Here is a 9,503-nt window from a genome sequence, read left to right on the forward strand (position 1 = left end):
CTGAGGCCACAAGAGGTTGAATGACTTATCCAAGGTAAGTGATAGTGAGAAGATTTGATCCCAGGATCTCTAAGTCCACAACCAATTCTCTTTCTTCTGTACTACGATACCCTTATTTGAAGTCAGCTTATGAGCAGCTAGGTGGCATGGTATGTAAAGTGCTGGATCTGGAGTCAGAAAGACCTGAGCTCAGATCATGCTGTGTGACCTGGAGCACATTATGTAAGTTCTTTCTACCTCAGCATCCTTATCTGTAAAACAGGAGTGATAATAATTGCAATAAGGTTAGAGCAAGGATCCAGTGAGATAATATGTGTAAAGTATCTTGTAAACCTTCAAGCACTATATAGAAATGCTAGCTATTTAGCAGGATACAGAGACAGGCTGACTAATTGTCCCTTCTCTCTCTTCACACTTATCTTCTCCCTCCTAGCAGCCATACCCACATCAAACAGGCTCCCTTCCTTCTTTTCCTAGCTGTCTGCCTCCTTCAGCCCCTAATTGGTCATGCTCAATGGATCTAATCTCTATGTAGTCCAAGTTATGCCCAAGTCATCAGCAGGGAATCATCTATATCCCCACTCCCTATCCCTAGAAGGCACCTTAGCACACAGGCTTACTTCAGCCTCCTCCTCACCCTACATCAATCATCAGGGCGTTACAGTCTGAAATGAGAGGTAGTACCATATAGTGAAAGGTTTAAACCCAGAATCCCTGGGCTCAAGTCCTATTTTCATCACTTACTTGCTTTCTAACCTTGGGTACATCTTTTAAGTCTTCTGAACCTCAGTAGTCTCATCTGTAAAATGGGAGAAAAAACACAGGGGCAGCTAGGTGGCACAGTGAATAGAGCACCAACCCTGGAGTCAGGAGGACCTGAGTTCAAATCTGGCCTCAGACACTTAACACTTACTAGCCATATGACCTTGGGCAAGTCACTTAACCCCAATTGTCCTGCTCTTCCCCCTCCAAAAAGCAAAAACAACAAAAAAGGGGAAAAACATTTGCAATAAAGCCCTACTCCAGTGACTCATCATGAGGTGGAGGTGACCACGGGATCTTGAAGACAAGCCACTGGAGCACAAATTCTGACAGGTAGTACCAAAGGTATTCAGTATTGAGCATAGCTCCATCATGTGAGGATCAATTGAATTGTCTGATAAGCTCCATCACCAGAACAGTGACCACCTGGTGATCATTCATTGATCAAATCCAGAAATTCATGAAGTTTTCTTTAATTTGTACGTAGAAGTCTATCTATCTATCTGTCTGTCTATCTATCTATCTATCTATCTATCTATCCATCCATCCATCCATCTATTCCTCTATCTATTTGTATATCCAGATAGATCTATCTCTAAATATCCATCTCTCTCTCTCTCTCTCTCTCTCTCTCTCTCTCTCTCTCTCTCTATATATATATATATATATATATATATATATATATCCAGAGACAGAGAAACAGATATATTAGTGGAAAGAGTAGTCAAACCAATGAAACTGTAAATCTTGGTGACGTAGTAGTAGATAGAACACTAGAATTGTAAACAGGAAGACCTGTTCAAATCCTGAGTTCAAATCTTTCCCGAGATGGGATGGCTAGATGGCGCAGTGAATAGCGCTGGCCCTAGAGTCAGGAGGACCTGAGTTCAAATCCGACCTGAGTCACTTAACTAGCCATGTGACCTTGGGCAAGTCACTTAACCCCAATTGCCCTCCAAAAATAAAAAGCCAAATCTTTTCTGAGACTTATGTGTGATCATAAGTAGAGCACTTAACTTGTCTCAGCCTCAGTTTTCTCATCTATAAAATGGAACCTATAATAGCACCAACATCATGAGGCTATTTTGAGGATCAAATGAGACCATATATGTAAAGTACGTTCTACCTTAAAGCTCTATATAAATACTGATCATCATGGGCACTCCTTTAAATATTAAAGTACGATATTTGAGAGGCAGCATGGAGGAGTAAATAGAGTTGACCCTGGATTTAGAAAGACCCGGGTTCACTTCTGACCTATAATGACCGTGTGACCTTGGACAGGTTTCTTCTGACCCTTCAAGGCCTCAGGTGATTTTCTGAGATGACAGAGGATAGATATATAGTATCACAGAAACAATGAACATGAACTTGGACAGACTTTGAGAGATAGTGGAGGATAGAAAGTCCTGGAGTGCTATGGTCCGTGGGGTCATGAGGAGATGGACATGACTGAACAAATGAGCAAAGACAGAGTTGAAGAGCAGGGGATGATCAGCACTGATAGAAGGAGTTTCCTCCTGAGGAATTCCCTGCACCAATGAAATCACACATCCAGTCCCCACTCCCAAAACCTCACGAATTGTGTCTACCTCCATCCATCCATCTATCCATCTATTATCTATCTGTCTGACTATCTATCTATCTACCTTCCAAACTCACAGGAGGATTATTTAAAAAACAAAAATCATTGTTAACAAAATGCAACAAAAGGAGTTCCTGCTGCTGTAGTCAGCACAAGGCTCTCCCAGCCTTCCTATTTCAAAGCTCAGTCTCCATATTCAGTCAACCCCAAAAACTGTTTCCCTGGCTGAGAAGCACCTGGAGCTCTGACTGAATTTTCAGGCCAGAGCAGGATGATACTGCCAATGTCTCTGCAAATCCTGAGTTTGAAGAGTGATTGAGACTTTCCCATGTCAAGTCGTAGAAAGTGCTATCTTCCCTAAGGTGCTTATTCCTTGAGTGTCTTCTACATACATAATTACTGGGAAAAGCACTGTACTGGGGATCAGAAGACATGTGCTAGTCCCTAGTTGCCACGAACTAGAATATGTACCTTAGACAAGTCATGTCCTCTCTATAAACCTCAGATTCTTTGGCATTATGATGAAGAATCAGAAGCTTTAGTCTCTGAGCTCCTTTTCAGCCTGTACACTCTATGGTTTGGTGATTTCAGAATCCCATTCCTATAGTTTTACCATTTCCAGGAAACCACACCTAGAATAGCAATAACAGATGAAATTTTCCCTAAGAGAAAGGAGATGATCCCTCCTAGCTTGTCTTTTTATACCCCAGCCTTCCGTGGACCCCAAATGGAAACCACAAAAAGAATTGACACCTCCCCCCAGGTAAGACCTGGCAATCATTGCCCCAGATACAGCCAACCTGCTCCTCTCTTTTCCCACTTGGGGGATCATACCCAGCTCTCAAATAAAGGTCCCTAAAGTGTATTTGGACACACATACACAGGGTCACATGGCAAGAATCTCTGTCCCCTCAGTCAGGGTACCCAGTCTACGGCAGAAAGATGACTCCAGATGGGTTCCTCTGATCTTCATACTCAAGTCTACCTCCCTAAGTTCCCAGAACAGCTCACCACAGACCAACTGCAGCCCCAGACAAGAAATGCTCAAACTTGGCTTCAGAGCGAAACAGCTGGTTTTTAGCAAAATATTAGGTGTTATTCATTTACTATCCAATGCAAAAAGATCCCCATCACTATCTAGAGTGAAAATTCCTTCCTTCTCTTTGGAACTTGCTTGTGCCCTTCTCCCCAAGTCCTATTTAAGTTCAGTTTTAAACGGGCTGGGTTCAGCATTGATTGGTAATGAAGGTCTAAGTATGTGAAGTAAGGCTTCAGTGGGGAGAAGCCTTCCCACTGGGAGAACCCTTATTATCCACTTCTTGGCCCATTCTCCCATCTCAAGAGTACACAGAGTGAAGATTGCACCAATCGACAAGTATTTATTAAGCAAGTTTGCTATGTGCCAGGGACTGTGCTAAGCACTGGGAATACAAAGAAAAAGGAAAAATTGTCCCTGCCCTCAAGAAGCTTGCATTCCAACAGAATAAATCTGAAGGGCATAGGAGACAGCAGGATATAGGGGAGAGGGCAGAACCAGGTTTAAGCAGAAAAGAAGAGGCAGTAAGACCTCTGGGGCCTGTGCTGTAAGTTAAGGGCAGCAGAAGAGGTAGGTACTGTGCTCCCAGAAAACTAATTAAATAAGGGGAGGAGGGACACATTCAAAGTCAGTTTCTGGTTCATTAATTGGGAAGGTTCCACAGCTCCTCCTGCTTTGGTTTATTAGCCTCATGTTTCTGATACTGTCACAGCTATAAATGGCCTTTGGGGTCCTTGGTTCCTAAGTGTAAATTTTCACTCATTTAAAATACATATTTTTTTGTGCACCTACTATGTGCAAGGCCTTGTGTTCCACTAAGCTGTGGCAGAAATAGAAATAAATAAGACACAGACTCTGCCCTCAAAAAATTCACATTCTAATTGTCAATGAAATGAATGAATAAAAAGACATTAAGTGCTTACTATAAGCCAAGTGCTGGGGCTATTAAAAAAAAATTACAACGGTCCCTACCCTCAAAGATTTTATATTCTAAAAGGGGGGTGTATCAGCAATGCCATATTCACAATGCCTATGGAGATTACAGATATGCTGATATAATTATCCATCACAAAATACATCATGCTTGTCATATAAGGGAATAAGCTGGAAAATTTATTAAGATACCAAAAGACTGAGTCCCAAAACCAGAAAGTGAAAGCCATCAGAGTAGTTATGACATTGGCACAGGTAGATAAAGTAGAAAGCACCCACATTTTCAAGCCTTTAAAACAGAACAGGCTATCTCAGGCAAAGGTCCTCCTCTCCCCACGCACAGCAACCACCCAGCGTCCTGGAAGCACGCTCCCAGCAGCTCCGGCCCCTGGCAGTCCTCAGCAGGAGTCCTTAGCAGAAAGTCCTTAGCAGTCCTAACTCAAAAAGGGCTTCGAGCTGCCGCTGCCTCTGCTGCTGCCGCCGCAGTCGCCACCACCGCCAGCCACCACAGGAACGCTAGCTTGGCTTTCGCTTTCTCTGGCTTTCGCTTTCGCTTGCTCCGCCCCTTCCTGCTACATCAGCACGTCCAATGGGGCATGGAAGATCTTTAAATCCCATAACCCTTACAGGGGGGTACAACATATATAAGGTAGCAAAGGCCAGAGAGGGGATATTTTGATATTTTGGGTTTGGGAAGTCATAGGGATGGTGAGTGGAGCCATAGGGGAATTGATTAACACATGACCTCTCCAATGACAATATTAATTTGATTGGAGACTGGTGGAGGGGGTGAGGGGTAAAGAAGAATGAGATAAGGTTTGGGATAAGGTTAAAAAAGGATAAGGGGAAAAGGATAAAAAAGTTCATCAGCAATCAAATATGATGGCAAGATGGTCAGGCAGCAGCCTTGTAAGTGCCCTAATCAGGGTTTTTGTTGCTGTTGTTTGGTCATTTTCGTCATGTCCAACTCTTCCTAAACCCATGTGGGGTTTTCTTTGTGTGTGTGTGTATGTGTGTGTGTGTGTGTGTGTGTGTTTGCCTTTTGGAGGGCAATTGGGGTTAAGTAACTTGCCCAAGGTTACACAGCTAGTTTTTTAGTGTGGGTGTTAAGTGTCTGAGGCAGGAATCAAACTCGGGTCCTCCTGACTCCAGGGCCGGCCCTTTACTCACTGCGCCACCTAGCCACCCCTGTGGGGTTTTCTTGATAAAGGTACTGGAGTGGTTTGCTGTTTCCTTCTCCAAATAATTTTGCAGATGAGGAAACTGAGGTAAGCAGGGTTAAGCGACTTGCCCAGGATCAGCCAGCTATTAAGTCTCTGAGGTCAAATTTGAACTCAGGCCTTCTTGACTCCAGGTTCAGAAATCCAGAAGATGAAAAGATCCATTTACATCTGGGTAAACAGGGAAGGACTGGGCTTTGGAAGACTAACTAGAGTCAATAATGCAAAATCCAGAGGTATTTGAGGCATAAAGTTTATAGGCCATTTTGACTGGAGAACAATCTGTATAACAAATCACATTAAAGAAGTCACAGTCTTCCTGGTTTTGTTATCTAAAACATGATAGGGTTGGACTATATGATCTTTAAGAATTCTTCCAAGCTTTAAATCCTTCAAGATACTTAGTTACATGTTTGAAGTAGGTTATAAAATTGTTAAGGTGGAGGTCCTTTAATAGCAATCAGCCTGAGACATCTGAATGTTCTTCAGGAAGAAATGAAGATTTCTAAGCAGGGGAATGATGTTATCAGAGTTATGTTCTAGGGAATTCTGGCATCTTGTGCAATATGAGACCTTATCTATAAAATGAAAAGGTTAGACTAGCTGATCTTCCAACTTTAATTCTATGGTCCTTAGGATTGCCAGATGGATATGTTGGTGGTAGAGAAACCAAGTTCTTGTAGTAGTCCAAGGGAGAGGTGATGAAAGCCTGAGTTAAGGTGCGTCACTTGGGGATTTAGAGGAGGGAAGGTTTGGGAAATATTGTTTGAGTCTATTAACAACAATAATTGTCTTTTCCCATTTATAATGCTCAGGTCTCTGGTTTTCAGGAACCACAGAAACCCATGAGATTGCCCAGGTAATGTGATCATTGAAGAATAGAATAACCAGGGAGTAACCGTCCAGCTGGATAAAACTATGGTCAGTAATTCAGAAGGGGAAGACTAGGGCAACCTGGAATGAGGCTGAGGAATTGAATTTGAGTATTCCAATAAATGATCTTGAAGCCCTGGATCACCCTTCCCCACCCCCAGTCCCCCAGGGAAGCTGCTGAAACAATTTTTCATCATCCAGGTAAAGAGAACCTAAATAAACAAAACCCAAGAAAATTAGAAATTCCCCTAGTGCCCAAAGAATATAAGAGCTTGAGGGGACCTTATATTCTCCCTCCTCTGAACTCAGATAGATATACTATTCTGGTATACTGGCATTGATATGTGGTTATCTGACACTGATAACACATTACCTTCCCTTGTGAGTTTTCTTTTCACATTTGAGTCCCAAGAGACCCTGAGTTTCCCAGAGCCAGGAGTTAGATCTGCTCTTTGTCTCTCCCCAGCTCCTAGTGCAGGCCTAGGCACTCAGCAGACCATAAGATATTAGTTGTTTCATCTGTTCAAGGATCTTTAGGGGCCATGTACTCCAGGAAGCTCTGCTAATCTTCCCATACCTAACCTTCCCAGGATAAGAGCCCCTCCTAGATTGATTGGTTAGGTATCAGGTAGTGGTTAGCTAAAAGTCTAGGAACAATAGTGGAGGATCCAGGTTTGACTCTGAGCTCTGATACTTGTTATCTGTGTGACTATTCACTTAGCTGTTCTGGACCTCAGAGTTGTTATTGGTGGTGACTTGTTTTTGTTTTGTTTTAGTTGTTTTTTTTTTTAATCCATAAAATGATGGAATTGGACTAAAAAAATCCCTAAGCTGATTTCCATCTCTGTTTTTCACCCTTTTGTCCTCAAGGTCCATCTAAACGATGTTGATGACCAGAGAGGAATACAACCCTATATGTGCCTTCTCTTCTATTTCCTTTCCCCATAGACATCCTAGGATCTCTTTAGGGCGGGGTAAAGTAGGGAGGGGGCTCAGTCTCTGTGCTCAGAGGTCCATGTAGGATAACAGGTCTGAGAAAGGACCTTGATTGCACCTTTTTCCAACATGCTAAAAGTCCTATCAATTGCCAATTTATCAATTAAGATGTCACTTGTAAAATGGAAAAAGCATTGAACTAGAAGCATAAAGGTAGATTACAGTCATAGAATTATGGGACTTAAAGTTAGAAGGAGCCATATAAACTTTTACATGGGATCCCTCTCATCCATATCCTCTGGAATATCGTTCATGGACAATCTACCTTATGTGCTGAGAGCCTTCTTGTTGTTCTCTTGACATTGCATGAATAAAATGGATTGTTCATTTTATCCCTTATTTTCAGAGGGGTTAGGTGATTTTTGAGATGTCATACAGGCAGCAGGGACCCCACTGGTATTCACACTCAAATCTTTAGACTCCAGTGTTCTTTGAAGACTGCTTGGGACAAAATCATTAGGGTGTAGACCTAGGTTCTAGTCCTATATCCATCACTCATTGGCTCTATAATCATCTAACCTCTGTGAGCCCCAATTTTCTCATTCAGAAAATGGAGATAAAATAGACAGCCTCTTCCCTCCATCTAAGTTAAGTGATTTAGAGGAAAGCTACCAGCACATTGGGTTGATTCCCTGTGGAAGATTTACCAAAGGACATAGGTAAGTCATCTATACAGGTCTGTCAAAGTGGCCAAGAAAGCTTTGTTGTGATGGTTATAAAATGAGATTTTGGGGAAAAAAATGCTTTGTAAATGATATAGTTTACTATATGCTCACTGTATACCTAGAAGGTGGTATTCAGTTTCTCAATCAATAAACATTTACCTAGTCTACTACAGGTAAAGCCCTATCCTAAGTGTTGGTTATACAAATTCTAAATCAAAATAGTCTTTGACCTCAAGTAACTTAACATTCTACTGAGTCCCAGTATTAATAATAATAATCTTAGGGAGTAGTGTGGAGAGGAAAATGATACCCTGAGAGTCCTTAGTGACTGACCCAACCAATATCTCAAGGACCTCTGGAGAAGGAGAGGTTGGCATTGCTGGGATTATACTATCGACTTGGATAGCCCACAAGGCTCTAAAGTAATCACATGGTTTCTCTATGGAAGTTGGACTCCTCAAGATGCCAAAGGCTTAGTGCCCTGGAAGGATTTCATCCTCTGGGTGTCCCCCACTCATCCCAAAGAACACAGTCCCAGGGAGCTAAATACTAGCCATCCTGACCCTAGACATGTTCAGCACTTGGGCTAGCTTCTTATGGAATGAGGGAAACTCCCTACTTTGACATCCTGCTTTGCCAGTCAGAGGTGGACATAGGGGAGATAAACTTGCATTGGCAAATGTGACCATTCCCAGGTCACCTGAGCCCAAGGAAGCTCAGGGTGAGGAAGAGTAAAGGACCTCTCCCCCCAACTATGTCTGCTTTATCCAAGACTCAGTCTGTTTCCACTTTTGGTTATGAAGACTTGAGTCTCACTTCCCTTACCCACTCCCTGACCTATTTCTTCAGTGATTGCTACATACCTCAGTCAGTCCAGAGAATGGGTCAGGGAAGGAGGGTCACATGTCCAATACTGAAAAGAATGGGTTCTTACAAAAAGGAAGCTAAGGTTGGGAAACCTGTTGGGCTCCAGGTATTCCCATTTCTGGGAATCTTATACCTCAGGAAAGGTTGGGCTTCCCCATGCACCTTCCCCCAAGGCTTGTCTACTGGTGGCTTCTTTGTTTCCCTCCCCCAACTCTCCTCTCCATGTCCAGGAGGGGAGTGAAGACCAGGTCCCAGCTAATGCTTCCAGAAGGACAGGACAGGATGGTGTGGGGGAGAGAAAAGGGGAGCAGAAAATGAAGGACAGCTTTGTTCTGTAGGATTAATGAAGTGGCTTCCAGGACTAATAGCCCATTTACCAACATGTCCTCCTCTGCCTCTCCCCTCCCAAGGTAACCTGTGGCCGCAGCCCCCAATCTCCCAGAGCTGTCTTCCAGCACCACTTCAGCTTTCCAGAGAGGAAGGGAAAGGTTGTTAAAGGTCTCTAGTGGTGGGAACTTCCCCCTTCCTCCTCTTCAATTTCATCATTCTCTCTCCACTCTCTCCCC

Source organism: Petaurus breviceps, unplaced genomic scaffold (genome assembly GCF_028583685.1).
Source record: "Petaurus breviceps papuanus isolate PSGF00001 unplaced genomic scaffold, PetGlider_PUasm1.0 37, whole genome shotgun sequence".
Taxonomy (NCBI): domain Eukaryota; kingdom Metazoa; phylum Chordata; class Mammalia; order Diprotodontia; family Petauridae; genus Petaurus; species Petaurus breviceps.